The sequence below is a fragment of the Eulemur rufifrons genome, chromosome 7 (assembly GCF_041146395.1).
Source record: "Eulemur rufifrons isolate Redbay chromosome 7, OSU_ERuf_1, whole genome shotgun sequence".
NCBI lineage: Eukaryota > Metazoa > Chordata > Mammalia > Primates > Lemuridae > Eulemur > Eulemur rufifrons.
Window position 1 is genome coordinate 202,142,155 of NC_090989.1, and position 25,308 is coordinate 202,167,462.

At 43.2% G+C, this 25,308-nt stretch overlaps 1 protein-coding gene across 1 annotated transcript in view; it reads left to right on the plus strand.

Annotated features, from left to right (window-relative positions):
- The window catches only part of LOC138385910 (MAP/microtubule affinity-regulating kinase 4-like), a 94,088-nt gene that overhangs the window by 12,412 nt on the left and 56,368 nt on the right, over positions 1-25,308 (plus strand). Inside the window, exons 3-4 of the mRNA XM_069472095.1 lie at positions 3,979-4,057; positions 12,777-12,944. The gene's annotated coding sequence lies outside the window, so the exon portion shown is untranslated. The remainder of the gene's footprint in view (positions 1-3,978; positions 4,058-12,776; positions 12,945-25,308) is intronic.

Below are 25,308 nucleotides of genomic sequence, written 5' to 3' on the forward strand. Positions count from 1 at the left end.
GTCAAAGATGGTGGCATATTTTTGCAGAGGCTAAAGCAGCGTAGCCTCAGTAAGGCATAGATCTGCAGACTAAAGTTCTCTAAAGCAGAAGCAATGTCTAATGGCCTCAAAAGTTGTGAAACCAGAGGCATAGCACTTCCAGAGCAGTGAAAGGGTCTGGATTCAGCTAATTCAGTTTTCTCACTTTCCACATGAGAAACTGAACCACCAGCCAATTAATAGCACAGCCGAGGCCAGAGTCGAGGTTTCCTGACTCATGGACATGACATCATGGCTGGCATATAGGTGCCATCCAGACTGGTGCCTTGGGCCCTGTGTGGATGTAATAAAATGAAGATGAGTTAGCGGGGGAATATGAGCAGTGGGTTCTCAGATAACCTTATTCAAGGTACTTTACCTGTCTTGGCTTCAATTAATTCATCTATAAAAAAAGGCCTAATCATAGGAGGAAACGTTGGGAGGTGGGATATGTTTACAGCATAGATTGTGGTGGTGGTTTCATGGGTGTCTCCAAACTCTAGATTGTGATTTTGGTTTCATACTTTTCTCTGCTCATTGTCGTATATATTAAACATGTACAGCTTTTTGTATGTCAATTATAGCTCAATAAAGTGGTTCTTTAAAAAACATAAATCTAATTCTTCCCTCAAATGCCCAGTTTGAGGAATGAAAATGTGATAATGCATACGAGATCTCCATCCTCACGTCTGGAGCCCAGTAGGCACAAAATGAATGCCACTGTCCTGCCTTTTCTCAGTCATACCAGTGTACAAGTTGGATTCAAGGGCAGATAACATCAAGTAGGAGAAAATAACAAGCACCAACAGTTGGGAGACTATGAAACATGTAGGTGCTTAGTGGGTACACTGTGGGGATGAAGGCAGGCTGTGCCTGTCTGTCCTTCACGGTGTCAGCTGGCAGGTGGATGAAGCGGAGTGCATGGATAGCTCTGCTCCAAGTTCCGTATCCAGGAATGGTGGATGCCAGGGCCAGGTTGGTTTCCAGCCTGAACATCCATTTCATTGCTCTCCACTCATTTGCCAAAGGTAGGCTCAGTCTTCTTCTAGTTCCCAGAGCTGATCTTGACGTTGGGGCCAGATGTACTCAGTTGGCTCCAACTCCACATTTGGCTGCCAGTCTAATCCTGATGCCTAGACTGCTGCTTGCTCTCCTGGCTCAATCCCTGCCCCCTTTTTTTTTTTTTTTTTTTTTTGAGACAGAGTCTCACTCTGTTGCCCAGGCTAGAGTGAGTGCCGTGGCGTCAGCCTAGCTCACAGCAACCTCAAACTCCTGAGCTCAAGCGATCCTCCTGTCTCAGCCTCCCGAGTAGCTGGGACTACAGGCATGCACCACCATGCCCGGCTAATTTTTTCTATATATATTTTTAGCTGTCCATACAATTTCTTTCTATTTTTAGTAGAGATGGGGTCTCGCTCTTGCTCAGGCTGGTCTCGAACTCCTGAGCTCAAACGATCCGCCCACCTCGGCCTCCCAGAGTGCTAGGATTACAGGCGTGAGCCACCGCGCCCGGCCAATCCCTGCCCCTTAACCTTTCTACTTTTCCCTCGCTTCCTTGTCGTTCTACCACATATGCCTGATAGGAAGCCCACTGCCTTGTCTCCTTGGCACCTCTAGTGTCAGAAATTACAGTGGCTGCCTGGCACATCATGATTTCCCCCAAGGCCAGGCCTATGTTACCCATGCTGGCCTGTAGCTATGGCTGAATGAGGCAAAGGGAGATCCTGCTGACCTATCAAGCTCTTTCCCAAGAATTAAAAAAAAATTTAATGATACATAACAGATATACATGTGTTCACAGTAGAAGTGATAATTTAATTCATTCATATAATTTGTAAAGGTCAAGTCAGTGTAATTGGGATATCCATCACCTGAAATATATGTCTTTTCTTTATGTTAGATGTTTCCTGAGAATTTTGAAAACTTAGAGATGGAAAATGGTAAGAGCCAGTCACCTCTGGAGACAGTCAAAAGAGGAATCCATGGGCCAGGTGAGGTAGCTCATGCCTATAATCCTAGCAATCTGGGAGGCAGAGGCAGGAGGATTGCTTGAGGCCATGAGTTTGAGACCGGCCTGAGCAAGAGCGAGACCCCATCTCTATTAAAAATAGAAAAAATTAGCTGAGTGTAGTGTTGCACACCTGTAGTCCCAGCTACTCTGGAGGCTGAGGCTGGAGGATTGATTGAGCTCAGGAGTTTGAGGTTGCTAGGCTGATGCCATGGTACTCTATCCTGGGCAACAGAGGATACCCTGTCTTTAAAAAAAAAAGAGAAGCCCACAAGATCTTCCTGTTTCTAAAGCACTAACCCTGTTACCATACTTCTTGAGACATGGCTGTTCAAGTCTACTGTTGTAAGCTTCCACAGTCAATGTATATTTTGCTTATGTGATGAAAGATGGATTTGTGATGCTTGATTCCAACAGGATCCTTATGCAGTACTTACCTGGGCTCAATGTGCTCTGTTCCTAGTCTAGTAACTCTTTCAGTCAACTGACACAGCCAGGCCAAATGCTAAAGCATAACAATACACACTGGCATTTGACATTTGTCTCAGGTTCTCCAGAGGACCATAATTTTTGGAACTTACTCCAGTCATAGTGATGTCTTTATACACCCATTTATCGTTATTGAGTATTTATAGCACACTGGGTACTGTCCATGGTCCCAGGGTTACAAACAAGAGAGCAGGCAGCATCCCTGCTTGTCAGCATTATGGGCTAGTAGAGGAGACTGCCATACCATGAATACTGTCAGAACGAAGGGCTGAGAACTATAATGGAGCTACATGTATGGAGCAATAGGAGCACAAAGGTGGGAGCAAATGACTATCCTCAGAAAGGGAATTAGGAAAGTCTTCAAGGAGTAGCTAATGTTTAACATTAGCATTGGAGAATGAGGAAGAGTTCACCAAGAGAAGAGTAGTACTGCATTCAGAAAACTCTGCAGGAAGTTGGGTGTGGTGGCTCATGCCTATAATCCTGGCACTGAGGCTCGGGGTGGGGGTGTCTCTTGAGGCCAGGAGTTTGAGACCAGCCTGGGCAACATAGTGAGACCTTGTCTCTACAAAAATTTTAAAAAAGTAGCAGAGCATGGTGGTGCATGCCTGTCATCCTAGCTAGTCTGGAGGCTGAGCCAGGAAGACCATTTGACCCCAGGAGTTGGTTGCAGGGAGCTGTGTGATTACACCACTGCACTCCAGTCTGGGGTCTGGGCAACAAAGTGAGAACTTGTTTGAAAAAAACCCTGAAGAATGACAAATTTCTTAACTACTAAGCCTAAGAAATTCCATTTTGGGGATTTATCCCACAGATGTATTTGTGCATAAATGACTTATGTATAAGAATAAACATTGCAGCATTACGTGTTAAGAGTAAGAGATAGAGGCCAGGCGTGGTGGCTCACACCTGTAATCCTAGCACTCTGGGAGGCCGAGGCAGGAGGATCGCTCAAGGTCAGGAGTTTAAGACCAGCCTGAGCAAGAGCACAACCCCATCTCTACTAAAAATAGAAAGAAATTAGCTAGACAACTAAAAACATACAGAAAAAATTAGTTGGGCGTGGTGGCGCATGTCTGTTGTCCCAGCTACTCGGGAGGCTGAGGCAGAAGGATTGCTTGTCCCCAGGAGTTTGAGGTTGCTGTGAGCTAGGCTGACATCACAGCACTCTAGCCTGGGCAGCAGAGCAAGACTCTGTCTCAAAAAAAAAAAAAAAAAAAAAGTAAGAGATAGAAACCAATCTACATGTAAGTTAATAGATCATTGGTTAAATAAATACAGTCTATCCACTTGATAGAAGACTATGTAAGTGTAAAAAAAGAATGAGGAAGCTCTCTATTTACCAACATGAAAGATCTTTGAGACACAATGCTAAAAAAAGAAAGGTTCACAATGGTACTGCCTCTTGTTTGTTTTGTTGTGTGATTTTTTTCTTTTTCTTTTTTTTTTTTTTTCCATTCGAGACAGGTTCTCACTCTATCACCCAGGCTGGAATTGGCAGCAGGATCAGAACTCACTGCAACCTTGAACTTCTGGGCTCAGGTGACTCTGCAGCCTCAGCCTCCCAAGTAGCCAGGACTACAGATGTACACCACCACACTTGGGTAGTTCATTTTCTTTTTTGTGGAGATAGGGTGTCACTGTGTTGCCCAGGGTGGTCTCGAACTTCTGGCCTCAAATGGTCCTCTCCTCTTGGCCTCCCAAAGTGCTGGGATTACAGGTGTGAGGCACTGCACCTGGCCTTGCCTCTTGTTTTAAAAAGAATAAAATGAGAATATATGTTCATGTTTGTTCACATTTACATTAAAATTCTATACTGTTTATATACGTCTAATTAAAGGGGTTACTATTAGGTACACTAAGGTGAGAACTAAACAGACAGTGGGGTGAAAGAGATTGTTCATGCAGCACATTTTTTAATTTTTTAACTGTGAAAATATTATCTATGAAAAATTGTTTTCAAAGAACACGTTGTAAGAAAACACCAAAGTTAGATACAGGGCTTAGAAGACAATTTCCTTTTTTTTTTTTTTTTTTTCTTATTTCAGCTTATTATGGGGTACAAAAGTTTAGGTTACATACGTTGCCCATGTACCGCCTATTCCCCCAAGTCAGTTTAATTGCTCTGTGGGTCAGAAACTTGTTGGTAAAAGAAAACAAGGGGAGAATGTTTTGCTGCACCTTCCTTCTAGTGGTAAGTAATACTGTAATAGCTGTCTGTTCAGCAATAAGTTTATATGAGAATAGGCTCCTTTAGAAACAGACATGATTGGAGATCTGTGGCTGATGGGAAAGGAAAACATTGGCAGGGAAATCTGCAGATTTGAAAGCAGATTTTTTATTCCTTCCTATGTGAGTGTATTCGTTCCATTTAAACAAAAATTTCTTCTGCTTTATTCCTGAAAGTCTGTGAAGAGTTTTCACTGAAGACACTGGGAAAAGAAAACAAATAGATCTGCCATCTTATTCTTAGGCTGGCATAACAAGACACCATAGACTGGGTGGCTTATAAACAACAAATTTATTTCTCAGTTGTAGAGGCTGGGAAGTCCACGATCAAGGTGCCAGCAGATTGTCTGTCTGGTGAGGGCAGCCTTCTGTTCCATGGATGGCACCTTCTTGCTGTGTCCTCACATGGTGGAAGGGGACAAGGCAGCTCTCTGGGGCCTCCTTTATAAGGACTCTAATCGCATTCATGAGGGCCCCACCCTCATGACCTAATCATGTCACATAGGCCCCACTTGGACCCCCACATTGCTGGGTTTCAACATAAATTTTGGGGAGATACACGTTCAGACCATAGCAACTGCATGCCCTAATGTCATCTTCCAATTAAAAAAAAAATCCTCTGAACTTTTGAAATTTGGGAGTCTCCATTGTGGACATGATAAGACACAAGACTGAAAAGCTTTTACTCTCCCCAGCCAGTGGCCCTGTGAAAGTTATTAGACAAGGCTGGATTGGTTTGGTTTGGATTTTCATTCCTCCAATACTCAGTGTGCTCCTCTTTAAAAGAAGGAGAGCAACGCTACCGTCTTAGATGTTCCATGCCATCTGGTTATGATAAAATTTGTTCAGACACTCAGATGAGAGAAGATATAATTAAGGAAAATCAGTATGTTCGAATGAGGGTGTCCTCTGGCAGTTACCACTGGTTGAGAGTTCAGTTCTCAATTTTAAACTTTGTAAAGCGTTTTTGTTTTCCCTACACCAAAGGACAAATACATTTGAGGGGACTGACCAAAACTGAGGAGAATCTTTGTTTTAGGAGATGGTTACTGTTTCTGTCTGTTACTACCTTCCTTCCTGTGAGGAACTGCTTTCCTCCCATCCACTTGCCGACTCTGCCTGCTGACATCCACCCCCTGCTGCTGGGGGTGACCTGCTCGCTGTCAGTCTGGTGGGACCATCAGTCACAGTATCTAACCATGTGGCATCAGGGTTACCTAGATTGGGCCAAACCTCGTAGCTCATTCCCTCAGCCCCAGTCATTTGTTCAAAGGAACGAGCCAGTCTGTCGTGGGCATGTGTCCCAAGCTGGATGAATCATCCTCTTGGGTTGGAGGGGCCTTGCTTCTCAGCTCACAGAGCCTAGAAGGACACGAATAGGGGACAGCCAGCAGCCATGTAAACTGTGTGTGCATATTGTGGAATTTAGAAGGCTACCCCAAATTCTCACCCCAAAGTCATTTTACGTTATTGGCATTATGAGTGGTTAAAACAAAGTGTAGTGCTATGATACTTACTTTCAATTTAAATAGGCCAATTGACCTTTTGAGATGGTCAAATATGCAGGACAGTTGATCAAGTTTGAAAAAAGAACAGTACAGACTGGCATGGGAAAAGATTTCATAGATCTGAGGGACTTTAGTAGAACCTTGAATGCTCTGGATGAACAGAGAAAAATAGTGACCATATTTTAGGTAGCTGGAATGTTATTCGCCAAAGTGCCACGAAAGAAGCGGGTAAGAGCATCAAGCTGACTAGGACAGGGGGTGAGTGTCAGCAGGCAGATAAGTAGGCCAAAAACACAAGATTCAGATGTGGGAGTCTGGAGACTAGAGGAGGAGAGGGAGTCTTGAGACTAGAGGAGGAGAGGGCCCAGCATTGACTCGAGGGGAGAGGAACTAGAGAGAGAAGGGAGAGAGGACAAGGACTGGAGGGAGACATGAGTGCTCTAGACAATGGCCATGCCTAACAGCCGTCTGTCTACGTCAGTAAATCTCACGTAACCCTGTGCCCCCGATGACCTGTCACCAGGGACATAGCTGTGCAGACCAGGGGTAGAGGTAGAACAGGGCCATCTGAATGCGGGCCTAGTGTGGGTGGCCAGAAAGTGCCTCCCACAATATGAAGGGTTGTTGAGCTGCAGACAGTGAAGAAGCAGCAGATGCAGGAGAGCTCTCTGCCCTCCGTCTGTTGCCTAAAGCAGGGGATGGATTTATGAAAACAGAAGGGGCCCCGCCTGCGCTTTCTACCAGAGAGAAAAAGGGTAACCAGTGAAGACGGCTTTAGACCTTCTCAGCCTAGAGATGATACCAGAGGAATCTCTATTAACAAACTTTACTAACTGGACTTTCTCTGCCAGTTATTTGCCTTGCCCCAAGTGGGCACCCATAGAGACTCAAAGTCCTTTTCCTTTGTCTTCTTACTTCTCTAAAAATTTACTGTTTTTTTGAGGGGGGTGTTTTGGTTTAGTTTTTTGTTGTTGTTCTTTGTGTTTTTCTTCCGGAGACAGAGAGAGTCTGGCTTTGTCATCCCTGCTGGAGTGCAGTGGCATCGTTAGAGCTCACTGTAACTTCCAACTCCTGGGCTCAAGAAATCCTCCTGTCTCAGCCTCCCGCATAGCTGGGACTACAGGCGTGCACTGCCACGCCTGGCTAAATTTTACTATTTTTAGTAGGGATGGTGTTTCGGTGTTGCTCAGGCTGCTCCGAGCTCCTGAGCTCAAGCGATCCTCCCACCTCGGCCTCCCAGAGTGCTAGGATTACAGACATGAGCCACCACGCCTGGCCACATTGCTAGTATCTTCTGTCTTCGCTTTCAAAGAGGATTGACTCAACATCCAATTTAAAATTTTAAATTAAACCCAAAGGAGAAAATAAATTTCCCAGCTAGGACTCTTAAATGTCTTATTGTACACAGAGGGTAAAGCCTGTGGCAGCAGAGTTGGTTTGCAAATAGTAATGAGGGATTCGTGCTGTCCCGTGTGCACCTGACTGTGCACAGTAATGGGCAAGGTCGAAGAAAAGGACTTTTGTTGTTGGAGTCCAACTTTTTCTTCAAGTTAGAGTTCTTTAGCTGTCCTCCAGCCCCCTGAGCTGCTCAGCCATGGTTAGTCCATGTCCTCTTATGTAGACTAGGTGAGGCATTGTAAGGTGAAGCTCCAACAGCAGGGGTTTGTTTTGTCGGTATTTCTTGTTAATAGTTAGGCAGCTGCTTTTGGATGGGGCCTAAGTATTGTGGGTTGTGTGTCATGGACAATTTACATGAAAATGTGTATTGGTGGGACTTAATATGAAATCTGAACAAGGTTAACCTTAACCCCACTGGTGATGCAGTTGGTACCATTATGACTGCGTTGACTACAACCCCACTGGTGATGCAGTTGGTACCATTATGACTGCGTTGACTACGCAGCAGATTGTAGAATAGGAATCCTGGAGAGGAGCAGACCTCTCGGCTGTGGTTCACTGTCCAGAGGGATAATTCCTACTGTGGCAGCGGCTGTTGTTATTGAAGGCATTTGGCCCGTTTTTGGCAGCATCTTTTCACAGTTTTTTCTGTACCTCTTTCCTCCCTTGCCTAGCTCTTGCCCGTCTCCCTTGCGTAGCTCCTGACTGTCCTCCCTTTCCTAGCCCCTGCCTGTCCTCTCACCCCCTTTTTTTTTTAAGCTTTTGCTTGTTTTCATCCTACCCCTGCCTGTCCTCCATTCCCTAGTCCCTGCCGTCCTCCCCTTTTTTTCTTTTTTTTTTAGCTTTTGCTTGGTTTTATTCTAGCCCCTGCCCATCCTCCCTTTCTTAGCCCCTGCCCTTTCTCCCTTTTTTAGTTTTTGCTTGTTGTCTTTCCTAGCCTGTGTCTGTCCTCCTTTTTTTTTGTTTTTTAACTTTGGCTTATTTCTTTCTTAGCCCCTGCCTGTCCCTTTTTAAAATCTTTTGTTTGTTTTTTCCTAGCCCCTGCCTGTCCTCCCTTCCCTAGCCCCTGCCCGTCCTCCCTTTCCTGGCCCCTGCCAATCCTCCCTTTCCTGGCCTCTGCCAATCCTCCCTTCCCTAGTCCTTGCCTGTCCTCCCCCCCACCCTTTTTTTTTTTTTTTTTTTTTTTAGCTTTTGCTTGTTTTTATCCTCCCCCCCCTTTTTTTTTTAGCTTTTGCTTGTTTTTATTCTAGCCCCTTCCCATCCTTCCTCTCTTAGGCCCTGCCTGTTCTCCCTTTTTTAGTTTTTGATTGTCGTCTTTCCTAGCCCCTGTCTGACCTCCTTTTTTTTGTTTTTTAACTTTGGTTTATTTCTTTCCTAGCTCCTGCCTGTCCTCCCTTTCTTAGGCCCTGCCTGTTCTCCCTTTTTTAGCTTTTGCTTGTTTTTTGTAGCCCCTGCCTGTCATCCCTTTCCTAACCGCTGCTTGTCCTCCCTTTTTTTTTTTTAACTTTTGCTTATTTTTTTCTTAGCCCCTTTTTAAAATCTTTTGCTTGTTTTTTCCTAGCCCCTGCCAGTCCTCCTTTTTTTTTTTTTTTTTTTTTTTTAGCTTTTGCTGCCTCTTTTTTCCTGGCCCCTGCCCACCCTCCCTTCCCTAGCCCCTGCCCACCCTCCCTTCCCTAGCCCCTGCCCGTCCTCCCTTCCCTGGCCCCTGCCAATCCTCCCTTCCCTAGCCCCTGCCCGTCCTCCCTTCCCTAGCCCCTGCCAATCCTCCCTTCCCTAGCCCCTGCCAATCCTCCCTTCCCTAGCCCCTGCCAATCCTCCCTTCCCTAGCCCCTGCCAATCCTCCCTTCCCTAGCCCCTGCCAATCCTCCCTTTCTTAGCCCCTGCCAATAGCCCCTGCCAATCCTCCCTTTCTTAGCCCCTGCCAATCCTCCCTTTCTTAGCCCCTGCCAATCCTCCCTTTCCTAGCCCTTACCATCCTAGGCCCGCCATTGCTAGCTGCAGGCGTGTATTGGCTTTACTAAAGGAGGGGATTAAGGAGCCTTTATGTTCTCTAAAGCCATCAAGAGAAGATTGATATAAAGACATTTGAGATATTCAGTTATAAACAACCTTCTTCATACGATGGTAAAGTATTCCAGCATTTTTCCCCATATCTGGTAACTTAGTTCAGGTTCTTAACATTTATTTCCTGCTTGTTACATAGTTCTACTTATCGCTGTGGAACAAACCACTGCACAACTTAGTGTAAAACAACAACCATTTTGTTACACTCACAAATTGTGCGTCCAGAATTCAAACAAGGTTGTCTTGTCTACTATGTCTAGGAGCTCAGTTCCAGGGGATATAAAAAGGACAGGGGGGTTGGAGCACCTGGGGTGGAGGACCTACATCAGAGACCATTCCTTTGCTGACATATCTGGCACCTCGGCAGGTCAGGTTAGAACCCTGGGCTCAGCTGGGACTCTTGGTCAGAGCAGCTACGCAGGAGGCCTCAGTGTGACTACAGTTCTTCCATGGTGATTCAGGGTCCCATCAAACAAGGCAAAAGCTAGTCCTGCCTTTCATGGCCTATTAATATCTTCAGAAATCATGTCACATTACTTCTGCCATTCTGTCCTGGCTAAAGCAGTCATAAGCCTACCCAGATTCAAGGGGAAGGGGCCCACCTTCCTAATGGGAGGTGTATCAAAGACTTTGGGATCATGTTTTTAAACCACCAAAATAGTGACCCTTTGGGTTTGTAATCTGACCTACCATTTTATTGTGTGAGATTGGGCAAGTTATTTGATTTGCGTGTGCCCTGGTTATCTCATGTATAAAACAAGATGAGTGATAATAACGACCTCATAGAGGTGTTAAAAGGGCAAGGGCTTCCATCACTTGTCTCCTTTACCTCTTTGTCCTATCTCCTCCTCTCTCCTACTCGCTGGACTAGTAGTCCCAGGGGGTCGCCTTGCTGTTCTTTAAACACACCAAGGGTGCCCCAGCCTCAGGACCTTGGCACCAGCTGTTCTCTATGCCTAGAACCCTTTTCTTCCAAATATCCACATGACTAATGCTCTCACCTCCTCCTCTTGTTCAAATGTCACCTCAGTGAGACATGCTGTGACTCCCTGTGGCCCTCCCAATGCCGTTAAGCTTGATTTAATTTCTTTCATTGCATTTGTTATTCTCTAACATACCCTATAGTTTACATATTTCTTTTTTTTTTTTTTTTTTTGAGACAGAGTCTCGCTTTGTTGCCCAGGCTAGAGTGAGTGCCGTGGCATCAGCCTAGCTCACAGCAACCTCAAACTCCTGGGCTTAAGTGATCCCTACTGCCTCAGCCTCCCAGGTAGCTGGGACTACAGGCATGCGCCACCATGCCCGGCTAATTTTTTCTATATATATTTTAGTTGGCCAGATAATTTCTTTCTATTTATAGTAGAGACGGGGTCTCGCTCTTGCTCAGGCTGGTCTCGAACTCCTGACCTTGAGCGATCCACCCGCCTTGGCCTCCCAGAGTGCTAGGACTACAGGCGTGAGCCACCACGCCCGGCCTACATATTTCTTAATGTTTATTGTGTTTTGTGAGTTTCCCCTGCAATACTAAAAGCTCTGTGAGAGCAGGAATATGTGTTCTGTTCCTGATACTATTCCAAATATCTAGAACATGCAAGTCATTTATTGCAGGTGACCAGTAAATATTGGTTGAATTACTGAGTGATTAAATGAGACAAATGGGTAAAGCATTTAGAAGAATCCCTGACACACAGGAAGTAATACATAAATGTTAGTCATCATCAGCATTAATGGTCTCTTATGGTCTTCTGATTTATCATTTCCTTTTTTTATTCTTGACCTTATATGAACTTTGACTACTGATTTATCATTTCTATCCCCGTGTCCTCAGCCTCTCCCATCTCTAGTTCATGCCAGTGAGATTATCTTCTTTCTCCTCTTTTAAAAGAGTAGGCTCCTTTCTTAAAGGGATGTGTGATGGAAAGAGTCTGGGCTTAGAAGTGAGCGTTAAAAATGGGAGCCCAGGCCAGGGGTGGCGGCTCACTCCTGTCATCTGAGCACTGTGTGAGGCCGAGAGGGAGGATCACTTGAGGCTGGGAGTTGGAGGCTGTAGTGGGCTATGATGATGCCACTGCACTCCAGCCTGGGTCACAGAGTAAGAACCTGTCTCAAAACAACAATGACAACAACAACGACAACGTTGCTTTCATCTTCTTTGACATGAACAATATTACAAAGTAGTTTGTTGAGTTTACCAACGGGATGAGGCTTGTTTTGACCTGTAGGTATAGCAAGGGACATTTTTCTGCACAAAAAGTTGGCAAAGAGAAAAGTATGAAGGCAGTTCAAAGCAGCAGTGTGTGCATGTGGAGTGAGAAGCCTCCCTCAAGCAGAAGGTGGCGGCCACAGCAGCGTGGGGAGTGGAACACGTGATCCTTCGAGCACACGCAGGGGCTGAGGGAGCAGGAGCAGTGAGGCAGTGACGCGTGTGGAAGTGCACACAGTGTGTACCCAGAAGCACAACTCTCGGACCTGAGTATTTCACAGGGCTACGGGCATATATGTTCTGTTTTACCTTTATTGAGCATATCGAGTGCTTTATTCATCTATTCAACAAATACTTCTCAAGGGCCACACAGTCTAGCTGTTTCTTTAAGCACATTGTTTTGAATTATTAGCAGCATAATGTAGAAAGAAATTGGGAATCCAGATTTGTTTTGGATCTCTCAAGTTCTGTGGCTGCACCCTCACCTGGGGAACAGTGACAGCTGTTCTGCTGCTTTCCAGCCCGTGGTGGGGGTCAGATGTGCGGGCGCGTTTGCTAGCACGTGGAGGAGCTCCGCTCAGTGTGACTGCAAGACAGTCCTTTTACTCCTGTTCTCTCTGACAGCCGCATATCCAGCGTGTCCAGCCTCTTTCTGAACACCCACTTGAACTTCAACACTTGATATTTGTCTTTCAACATTCCTCGCAAATTTGTATCTTGTGGTTAAATTCCTTTGAAGTGCTAGATAATTTAGGATTAAAATTAAGGCAGTTCTGTTTTTTCAACTATAGGCTCTTAAAGCTTGGCAAGTACTGTGTGTTCTTTGATTTCCTTATCTTTGTGTATTGCTGTGTTGTAGGACACATCTTGCAGAGATGGCCTTACATTCACCTCTCACACCAGAGGTTGCCATGGAAGTGAACAGCCTGTCTGTGCTGTCGTTGGCAACTACCGGTTCCTCGGAAGCCTCGGTGAGGGGGCTTACAGTACGGTAAAGCTAGCGAGGCACGTGCTGACAGCAAGAGAGGTAAATGCAAATTATGCTTATTTCTGTTAAGACACTTGCTCTGTTTATTTCCACGTGAGAGAAAGAGGAAGAATATATATTTGGGCTTATTTCTAAGCTAATCAAACTTTTGTAAAAGAACACAAAACACATGTTGTCTGGGAGTTTTTTTGCTTTCACGTTACTTTAAATGTTGTACATATTAGAGTGTTTGAATAGTCTTCACCTTTAAAAATGGGTAGTGTTTTATTCTTTTTCAGTAGTAAATGTCTGCCACCACAGTAAAAATTGTCTTGAACTTCAAGTACGCACTTCTGTGTATGTGCTCATGGTACTTGCAGATGCATAGTACTGTGTATATTTACAGATTTATCCTCAAGAGGTCTCTTCTCTCTCTAAATACTTTCTCATAGCTGTGTTTGATGGGTTAGAGTGCAAGAAGGCGCACACCTCCCTAACCTCTGTCATACTGGCTTTTTGCTCAACCTTACTCCTTATTTATCAACATACACCCATTCAAACCATGAAATTAACTCTTGCTCACGTTCTTGTGTGGCGTGGAGTCTGCTTTGCTGCTTCGTCATAGTTTCCTGCATTTAGGTCTTTGCACCTGCCCTTCTCTCTGCCTCAAATACTCCTCACCCTTCCGTGTAGGGATCACTTCTAGGAAGTAGTCCTTGACAGGCCTCTTTCCTCAGGCATGGGACTGGGCAAAAATCCTGACACTTGCCTTGTAGGACACAAGTTACATTGTATTGGAATTACTTATTTGTCTCTCTCCGCGTCCAGTCTGGTAGGCTATCCCTAACCTGGAGGGGCAGGCAAAAGTACTTAACATAGTGCTCAGCACCTCTTAGCCACTTAATAAATATTTGTTGAATGAATGTGATAAAGCTTTTGAAGGAAGCTTTTAAAAGAAATGCTCTCCCTGTCCCAGACCCTCCTGGTGGACGTGCCAAGACCGTGTGACGGAAGTGCCTTGGCACTGATGCCCACAGATCCCTGGCTTGGGGCTGCTGGGGCAGGAGCCCTGGGCCCGGCCTTCTGCCCGCAAGCAGCCCGTGTGCAGCAGCACAGCCTACAGATAGCCTTGTTTTCTGTGTGTGCCGGGACTTGGGAAAGGGCGAGAAGCACGGGTCTACGCTAAGTGGAGTCTTAAGTAAAGACTGGAACCAGAACTTTGCCTCTTCACAATTCACCTCAATTTTAGTGACAAAATCCGTTTGGATTTTTAGTTACGACTCCTCATGGTTGAGTTGCTTGGACTGCTTTTGGGATCTAAAGAACAGGAGTGGGTAGAGCTGTCCCTGCAGTTCTTCCTCAAAATTTTCTTGAGATAAGGAATCAAACCTTGGAGTTTCCTTCCCACCAGTTCCAGGTGGTTGGTTCCCGGCCAGTTTCCTTCCGTGCGCAGAGATGGCAGGCTAGCAGGGCAATGGGGCAGAGACAGACCCTGTCCCCTTTTACTTGCATTGGCTGGAGTCTGACTGGCTGTGTTTAATTACGAGGCTCTCTCTCCAGAAATGCTTGAATAGGACTAGCAGAGTGGCTTAATTTAAAAGTTTTTGCAGTTTTCTAAAAAGCTATGAGCAAAACCATTTTACTCCTGTTTTTTTTTTTTTTCCTATTGTGGGTATGACCCAAAATCATATAAAATATAAATATTATAGAAGTCTTATTATACAGAAAGTAAAAGTTCCTTGAAATTTTTCTCTTCAAAGAAATCACTTTCAGCAATTTGGCATATATTCCCAGAGATTTACAATATAGACATTAACTTTTTCTTTATTTTAACAAAAAAGGGACTCTAATGGAACATAATGGTAAGTTTTTTTTTTTGAACTTGGTAATGTAAGTTGACCGTATCTGGGTCTCAGTACTCAGAGATCTAACAGAACTCAGTTTAGGCCGGGCGCGGTGGCTCACGCCTGTAATCCTAGCACTCTGGGAGGCCGAGGCGGGTGGATCGCTCGAGGTCAGGAGTTCGAGACCAGCCTGAGCAAGAGCGAGACCCCGTCTCTACTAGAAATAGAAAGAAATTATATGGACAACTAAAATATATATATACAAAAAATTAGCCGGGCATGGTGGCGCATGCCTGTAGTCCCAGCGACTCGGGAGGCTGAGGCAGTAGGATCGCTTAAGCCCAGAAGTTTGAGGTTGCTGTGAGCTAGGCTGACGCCACGGCACTCACTCTAGCCTGGGCAACAGAGTGAGACTCTGTCTCAAAAAAAAAAAAAAAAAAAAAAAAAAAAGAACTCAGTTTAATGGCAGCACAGTCTTCCAGTGCATGGGGGAACCATAGTTTATTCTCTGTCAGTGGGTGCTGGGGTTGTTTCTCATTATTTTGTTGTTAGAAACAGATCTTCAGTGAACATTCTTTTATATAACTTTGTGTGCTGTTGTTAAGAATGTTTGTGAGGGATAAATTCCTAGAAATGGAAGTCCTTGGTCAAAGCAGATGACTATTTGACACTGTCATAGATACTGCTAAATCTAAGAAGATTGATTTTCTTCATCCTTGAAGAAAAAGGATGTACCTACTTTATTGTCGTATCAAAATGAATGAGAATGTCCATTTTGCTACACCATTGCCACATTGTAGATAATTTTTATCTGATTGTTTTAGTCTGTTTTTGCTGCTAGAACAGAACCAGAGGCCCGGTAATTGATACAAAAAAGAAATTTATTTCTCCTAGTCAAGGAGGCTGGGAAGTCCAAGATTGAGGGCCTGCCTCTGACAAGGGCCTTCTGGCTGCATCCTGACATGGTGGAAGGGCAAAGAGAAGAAGCCTGGAGTGGGGGGGAAAAGGGGGAGAGAGAAAGAGAGAAAAGAGGGCAGAGCCCTTGTGGCTTAGTCACCTCTTGAAGGTCCCACCCCTAATACTGTTTCCATGGCAATTAAATTTCAACCTGGATTTGTGAGGGGACAAACATTCCAACCAAAGCCCTGATGGGCAAAAAATGACGTGAAAGAACAAAAGTTACTTTTCCCTGATATCTACTTATATTTATGATATTTTCATATATTTTTGCTGTTCATATTTTCTTTTTAAAATAGGTTTCCTGCTTGTATTCATTGTATATGTATTTTTTTTTGGTCTTTTTTAATCTGAGTGATTTAAACTCTATATGTTTCAGTCATCTGTCTGTTATATAGGTTAAGGAACATTTTCCCTAGATTATTCTTTTTACTGTTTATTATATCTTTTTAAAAAGAAGTTTTAAGTTTTTACGTAGTAAATTTTTTTCGTCTTTTTTCTTGATTACATTTGTGTTTCATGTCTTGATGAGAAAGTTTTATTTTGTTCCCCACTTTAAAAAAAAGGCTGTATTACCTTCGAATACTCCTCGTATGGCTCACATTTGGACATTTAACCCATTTGGAGTGTATTTGAAGAAGTTGGTATGAGATGTGGGTATCTCACTTTTTTTTTCACGTGAATGAGCCCTTGTCAGGAACCCTCTGTTCTTTCCCCAGTGATTGAAGATACCTGCTTTACCACACACTAAATTTGCGTATATGTCATTTTGTTTCTCTGATCTCTCATTTAGCATCATGCCCATGCTATGGTGTTTTTATTCCTGCAGCTTTTGATCGTATGTTTTGAAGTATAATCCTCTACTGATAATTCTTATTTTTCAAAATTTTCATAGTTTTCTTTGCCATTTACTCCTCCAGTTGAATTTTTTTTTTTTTTTTTGAGACAGAGTCTCACTCTGTTGCCCAGGCTAGAGTGAGTGCCGTGGCGTCAGCCTAGCTCACAGCAACCTCAAACTCCTGAGCACAAGCAATCCTCCTGTCTCAGCCTCCCGAGTAGCTGGGACTACAGGCATACACCACCATGCCCGGCTAATTTTTTCTATATATATGTTTTTTAGCTGTCCATATCATTTCTTTCTATTTTTAGTAGAGATGGGGTCTCGCTCTTGCTCGGGCTAGTCTCGAACTCCTGAGCTCAAACGATCCGCCCACCTCGGCCTCCCAGAGTGCTAGGATTACAGGCGTGAGCCACCGCGCCCGGCCTTCCAGTTGAATTTTATTTTACTTTTTGTTTATTTCTTTAAATTTTATTTATTTATTTATTTATTTGAGACAGGGTCTTGCTTTGTTGCCCTGACTAGAGTGCAGTGGCATCTTCATAGCTCACTGCAACCTCAGACTCCTGGGCTCAAGTGATCCTCCTGCCTCAGCCTCCCAAAATGCTGGCACTACAGGTGTCAGACAGCTCACCCCACCCTAGGTGAATTTTAGATTCAAATTGCCATGTTTTGAAAATGGAACATGGAATTTTGATTAGATTATTTTGATGGGATTAGTTGAGTTTATAAATTGATTAATTTGGCGGGGAGGAATCGGGTATCTTAATTATGCAAAATCTTTGTGTCCAGACATGTAAATTTTGTCTCAGATTTGTCTTCAGTGTTTGTAACTTTCTTCATCTAGGCTTTGTACAATTCTTGTTAAATTTGTTCTAAGGCATTTTACAATTTTTGTTTCTATTGTGAGTTTTCCCCCCTAGCTACTGTGAATTTGTGGGACAGTCATAACAGTTGTGTAACATCTTGTATTTGGGTGAACTCAGTGTCATTCAGAATATTGAAAATTCAGCTTATGTTATTTTAAAAATTGTACATTTTTGATTTTAGTGTTTAGTTCTATGAATTTTAGCTTGTGGATAGATTCATGTTACCACCACCATGATCAGAATACAGAACAGTCCCATTACTCCAAAAAAAGTTCCTTGTGCTGTCTGTTTAGGGCTAGTCCTCCCCACCCCTACCTCCTGCAACCACCTGTCCTTCATCCCCACAGTTTTGGTTTTCTGGGAATGTCAAGTCAAATGGGATCATACAGTATGTAATCTTTTGAAAGTGGCTTCTTCTCACTCAGAATGATGCCTTTGAGATTCATCCAGGCCGTTGCGTCTATTGATCATTTGTTCTGTTTTATTGCTGAGATGTGTTCCCTTGTGTGGCTGGACAACAGTTTGTATCCACTCCTCCGCTGCAGGCCATTTGTTTGTTTCCAGTGATGGCAGTTATGAATAGAGCTGCTGTACGTGTTCCTGTGCAAGGTTTTATGTGAACATAAATTTTAATTTCTCTCGGATAGTTCCCCAGGAGCAACATTACTGGATCATGTAGTAAAAAATTAAGCGAACTGTTGCTAGAAAATTGGTTTTATTATAGGTTTATTATAGTAGAGTGTAATATTCCTAATAGAAAGAAACCTAAAACCTCTGGTCTATTTACAGGTATTTTTATCACTTACTACCGTCCTCAGCCCACCAAAAGCTAGCGTCTGTATCTTTGCCAGTGTTTTCCTGATGGATACGTGAGGCAGCTTGCCTGTTGAGCTAACAAAAACCTCCAAAGAAAACCCAAAGGGTTGCAGGAAGTGGTACTAGAGATTCAGGGATTTAATTCATTCTGAGTCGCTGTAAGATAAAGGGTTATTACATGTTGTGTTGAGACAATTTTAACTGCTATCCTTGGGGTCAGAACAGAGATGTAGTAGAATTAGGTCATGGAAGGAATTCCTCAGAGAAGGGAGTGTAGGGGTCATCTATGTCATCCACTTAAGTCATAGGATGTGAACATAAAAGGTAGTCATGAAAAACTATGCATTCTTTGGCAGAAAGGCATTTTAATTTAACAAACATGTTATGATAGTGAATTATAACCAAGGTATATATGTACATGCTGGGACCAGAATCAAGTCTTTAAATAAAATGGTTGTGGCATAAGTCCAATTTAGATAGACTTCACTCTCTAGAATGATTCTTAATTTTGAATTTTTAGACCATGAACCAATGAGAAATGGGCATTAAAATTCTTATTTTATATATTTTTAAAAACACAAGTATCATTGTGAAATTCATCTGATGTAGCTCTTGGATGAAAATGCTTCCCATTATCCTTACCGTCATGGGAGCGTCTGTCCCATATTTACTGTGAATTTGGGGATGTTAGTTGCCTCCGCTGTCTTGCTTGTGGCCAGCTTTTCACAGCTTAAAGTGATTTCGGCTTCTGGAGTATTGTTTGTTCTTATACTACAATTTCTTTCAAGCTTATGATTTTCCTTTAAGTTCAATCCCCCCAACCCACCGGTTTTCATAGCCTCTCAGAGATCTTTCCCCCCACGTGAACTGCAAGAGTAGTTTCTTGGGGGTGGTGGGAGACAGCAATTAATTGAATTTTTCTTTTTTTCTTGAGACAGAGTCTTGCTCTGCCACCCCAGCTAGAGTACAGTGGCACCATCATAGCTCACAGAAACCTCAAACTCCAGGGCTCAAGTGATCCTTCTGCCTCAGTCTCCCAAGTCTCTGGGGCTAAGAGGCACTAACAGTCTCCAAGTCCCTGCCACCATGCCCGGCTAGTTTTTTTCTATTTTTAGTAGAGACAGGGTCTCGCTCTTGCTCAGGCTGATCTCAAACTGCGGACCTCGGACGATCCTCCCACCTCAGCATCCCAGAGTGTTAGGATAACAGGCATGAACTACTTCGCCCTGCCTGAATTTTTATTTAAAACAACTAGTGACTGACAAAAAGAGTTAATGCCCAAAATGATTTGCTTCAATTAAAAATTAATAGTAGCTGATTTGGAAGCAAGCAAACAGAAGGGTGAAAGAAAGCCTTAATGTTCTGTTAACAGTTATAACTAGAAAGCATAAAGATTACCAGCATGCTTGTAGTACAATTTGGAAGTATAATTAATGTGCAGGAAAAGCCTCATATAAGCCTAATGAAAAGTCACTTAATTATGATAGAGTTGTGAATACTTTCTTATTGTGGCAAAATATATCTAACATAAAATTTATAATTTTAATCATTTTTTAAACATATAGTTCAGTGACATGAAGTACATTCGCACTATTGTGCAACTATCACCACTGTCCATTTCCAGAACAGATAGTTAGCACTCATTTTGGGAGGATTTTTATTTGCAAGTTCACCTACTGGATAAAGTTTATCCATAACCCCAAAATCCCTACAGTGCTTTGCCAGTCAGTTTTGAAGGTGTGTGCACATCTTCAGCTGAGTTCAACAAGGCAACACTTTGCCTTTTGTTTCAACCCTCATAGCATAAACAAATGTCCTTTTTATGGTCTATTTAATGCCACCTGGTTTTTGATGTTTTTGTTTTTTTGTTTTTGTTTTGTTTTGTTTTGTTTTTTGCATTTTTGTGCTTTCTGTTGTGGATTTCACTATTTAAGATGGCCCTCATGGTGCTGAAGCATTATCTAGTCTTCCTAAGTGCCAGGCTATGATGTGCCTTACAGAGAAAATGCTTCAGTTGGGCGTGAGTTACAGTACTGTTGGCAGTGAGTTTGGTGTTAACCAATAATACATGTAACAGAAGATGTGCTTGGACAGATACACTCATAAAACAAACTTATGTGTTGATTAGTTGATGAAAATGGTTTGACCAGAGACTTGCAGGAACTTAACCCTGTATTTTCCTCTAGGAGCTAATGGTACAGTATTTACTAATTTGATGATCACAGTGACTTTGTAGAATATTACCATGCATGACAGGAATTGACTATATCCCTTTTTTTTTGAAAGAAGAGGCTTAATTATATCTGGTGTTTTCCCTTAACAACACATGCATGGACAATGGTGTTAGGAAAAACCATAGGCTTTCCTCATTTGTCTGAAGATTTTTTGATTCTCTGTGAATGTTGTCCGAGTGGAGTCCTAAGAAGCAAATTGAGAGTTCCCTGTACGTGGGGTAGGGTATACGGAAGGCACTGCTCAAGCGCCTGGCTTAGCTTCATGGTGGCTGAGAGGACAGTTGGCGTTTACGTTGGGACTTTCCACCTACACAACACAGAGTTATTTTCTCTGGACAGTGGAGCTTTTCCTTCGCACGCTCTAGCCTTGTCTTCCTGTGCCCTGCTGTGAGTGCCACTCTACCATCATAAGATTTTTATTTCCCAGAAATTTTGGAGCCACTTGTCTACTGTTGGCACCTCTTCCCTTCTCTTTGCCAATCTTGTCATTTTGTGTTTATTTTTCAATTGGCCTATCAGGTGGGAGAAGAGAGAAATGCCTGTGATCAGTCTGCCATCCTTAGCCAAGCATTCTCATTATGGTTACAAAAACCTTTTCATTTAGTTGTTATTCCAGTTATAGGAGGGCTGAGGGGGAAAGTATCCAGCCATTGTTAATATAAGGAGAACATTCTACATGGCTGGATACTTTCCAGACAGCCCTTGTATATCACACAGTTTAAAGAGTCAAGGCTTGTTACAAACAATAATTCCCTAGACCCCCATTCTCCCCCACCCCCTGTCCCCCCTCCCCTGTCCGGCCCCATTTCCTAGTCTCCCGGGATGGCCACTTTGTCTTTCACACTGATTATTTAGGTTTTACTTTCGTTTTGTTTGTTTTATTTAACTTTTTTTTTTTTTTTTTTTTTTTTTTTGAGACAGAGCCTCGCTCTGTTGCCCGGGCTAGAGTGAGTGCTGTGGTGTCAGCCTAGCTCACAGCAACCTCAAACTCCTGGGCTTAAGCGATCCTACTGCCTCAGCCTCCCGAGTAGCTGGGACTTCAGGCATGTGCCACCATGCCCGGCTAATTTTTCCAAATATATTTTTAGTTGGCCAGATAATTTCTTTGTATTTTTAGTAGAGACGAGGTCTCGCTCTTGCTCAGGCTGGTCTCGAACTCCTGACCTCAAGCGATCCACCCGCCTCGGCCTCCCAGAGTGCTAGGATTACAGGCATGAGCCACCGCACCCGGCCTAGGTTTTACTTTCATATGTTTATAACATGCTTGTGTTCTTGCTTATTTATCTTTCAGTTTTAGGCATTGTCTGTTGACTTTTTATTGTGGTTTTATAAAAGTCATCATTGACATTTAAAACCCAGAAGTCTTTTTATTGAAATGTAACATGCATAAAAAGGACTCAGACCATAAATCTACAGCTTGATGAATTATCACAAAGTAAACAGATTTGCATAACCATGACCCAGGGCAAAAAATATGCTCTGACCCACACCCAGAATCCTCTCCCTGCTGTCCCTTTCTCATCACTTCACTGTCCCCCCCTCCCCAAAGGAACCACTGTGCCCATGTCTAATACCATAGATTAGTTTTGTCTGTTTTTTTTTTTTAACATTGTACTAATGGAATCATACAGTGTATTATTTTGTATCCGCTTCTTGCTTGTAACATTCTTCCATGCTGACACTTCCTTTTGTAGCCAACTGTTGTAGTTTGGCTTGGTCTCCATTTGCTTTGGATTGAAGTGTATTCCCCCAAAGTTGTAAGTTGAAGCCTTAACCTCCAGTGTGACTGTGTTATTTGATGATAAGGTAAAGGCTCAATGAGGTCTTAGGTGTGAGCCCTGATTGATAGGATTAGTGTCCTTATGTGAAGAGTCACTGAGAGCTTGCTCTGTCCCCTGTGTGAGTACGCAGTGAGAAGGTGGCTGTCTGCAAGCCAGGAACAAAGACTTCACCAGAACCATTCGTGCCATCACCCTGATCTTGGACTTCCAGCCTCCAGAATTGTGAGAAAATAAATTTCTGGTGTTATGTTATGGCAGCAGAAGCTGACTGATACATCATCCTTCAGGCTACTGTATCCCCCTAAAGGATTGGGGATCTTTTTTTGCTTGCTCTTCTGGTGGTTGTGGATGCTTTAACACCTTGAAGGAGCAGGGTGTTAGGCTCCTTAGACCGTCAGTGAATTGACAGAAAGTGGCAGATAAGGATTTTTTTCCAGTGGGTATTTACTGTGAGTTTGTTGGGCCCTTTTGGTGGAGGCTTGTTGGGGGAAGCCTTTGTCGTGTATGAGCTGTCCTTATCCCTATTTTGTAATTTTCCACTTTGTTTCTGGCATCAGGGTAACTGAAAATGGAATTTCCCAGAACTTCACACAGGAGGTGGCAGTGGCACTCCTCTTTCCTCATGTAGTGAACCCCCTTGGCACTTACTGTGTCCCCTTCACCCAACCGCACAACCATCAGAACGAGTGGGTGGTCTTCTCCAGCCTCCACCTTTCTGAGGCACAGTAACCAGTGACACTGACAGTTCCCTCCTCTTTGGTGACCTTGGGGTCTCAACCCTGTCTGAACTCCCCAGGCTCCCGCTCTGGCCCGAGGTTACTTTGGTTGAGTCTTTCCGGCAGGGAGCTGGCAGGAGGAGGGGATTAGGAACTTCCCCCTCAGGCTTCATCCCTGCACATACACATGTCACCTTAGATGATGTTTCACTCTGGGGACGCTGTTGCTTTTGATAAAATGACCGTTTTTCTACCATTTGATTAAGCTGAATGGAACATATTTGAGCTTGTTGCTTTAGATGCTACTTGAATAGCAGTACCTGAAGAGCAAAATGTATAAACACAGAATCAGAAGAGAATCCTTAGATTAGGAGGATATTGAGCAGAACCAAAAGAAACTGCTGATTGAGTGCAGTCATGAGAATAGAGAGCAGTTCTCGGAAGACCAGAGGGAAGAACTGGAAAGGCAGCCTGTTGGACATATTTGTCCAGGAGGAGTAGGAGGGAAATATGATGGAGGCCAGAAAAGAACAGAATATCTAACAGGTTTCTTTGGAATTGGGGGATCCAAATGTACCACATAAAATTGGCAATGAAAGTAAAGTTTGAAGGCAATTATTTCATTTGCCTTTGATTTATGCAATTTTTAAAACCACATTGTTCTGTGAAAACACCAGAAGCCCAATTTCTTCACCGCCTTGTTTCCATCTCTAACTGATTATGGTGTTTGAGGCCTCACATCAGCTCAGCAAACATTTATCGAGTACTCCTGTGTACCAGGTAGTGTGCTAGAGCTATAAAAATGAATCAGGTGTCTCTTCCCCAGTTGAGGTATGCACAAGGTAATTAATGTTTGCGTGTTTCAGCAGCCATTATTGTCTTTTGCTTGTTTACTTTTTCCATTGAAACACACATTCATTTACTCTTCACTCCTTCCCCAATTCTGATTTGCCTCCCCTGGGTTTGGGGGTGGTAGGCCTTCCACTCCAGGGTAGGACTCCCTGGATGCCTTGCCGCAGTGTGTCCTTTCTATAGCTCTTCTGAAGGTTATAGATTCATAGGGAATAAATGACTAGGGCACACGGAGACTTTGAACCGAGTTAAACAGTTTTTAAAAACATAGTGTTAATATGCCTAGTGTGGCCCGTGTCAAAAATGGCATGGGGACACCTGAAGGTTTTCTAAGGCCCTTTTAAAGGGCCTGCAAAGTCAAAACCATATTTGTAATACTATTAATACATTAGCTTTTTTCATTCTCACTTTTATAAGTGGAGAGTAGAATTTTCCAGAGGCTACCTGATGCATGATAATCACAACAGACTGAATGCAGAAGCACAGACGAAAATTTCATAAAAAGAAATTACTTACGTTAACATGTGATAGGTTTATTGTTATTTTGAAATGAATTGTCAAATACTTATTTTTATAATTTCTGAATTTTCATTTGTAATACGATAAATAGCCATTAATATAACCCACATTTGGGGTCCTCAGTAATCTTTAGGAGTGTGAAGGGGACCAAAAAGTGTGTGAACCATGGACAGAGGATGTCCGAGCCCTTTCCCCATTTTGGCTGCAGATGCTCCCTCAGTGCTGTTTCTTGGTGGACGTGTGCTCTGCAGGATGCACAGCAGGAAGCATGGCCTCTCTGCTCCTAGGGGGCGGCTCATTTACTGACGTGGCCTTCAGGTTCACAGCTGATTTAACTTATGCTTCCTGTCATGGCAACGCCTCTCTCCACTTATGTTCCCTTCTCTCATCACTCCCACCCTCCCCTCATTCTGGATACCCAGAGCCCATAGAAAGTATTTTTATCCAACCAGTGACAAGCCAACCAGGTGAGGATGTTGGTACAGGTCTTCTTGGTAAATATTGGTAAAACTGATTATTTCTTTAAGATAAAAAATGCACATAAATAGAAGCTATAGTTCTTTCTCCCTGGATCCTAGGGGCTTATGTTTATATGCTGTATAGTCACCCGTTTCTGAACAAAGGCTGCCAGGTGGTCCTTTTGTTGCCTCTGTGCTTATTTCCCTTTGTTAGCCCACAGATTTGTCCCCCTCTCCTTGTTTAACTGCCTAAAGGGCTTTTCTGGGTTTTTTTAATAAAATGATTTTAAAGTTTTGAGATTCAACACCAACCTATTTCTTTATTTATTAAGCTCTCACTGTGAGATACACTCTGGGAGTATTCTGCACTATGTAAACCTATAAAAGCTATAGTTCCTGCCCTAGGATCATAGAGTCAGCTAAAATTAAAATGTCAGTACATAGTGAAGAAAAGCTTTGCTAAATTGTGTATCTTTTTAGAAGTCTTTTCATTGTATAATATCTTTCTGTTTTCTTTTTTTTTTACTTTGAAGGAGATAA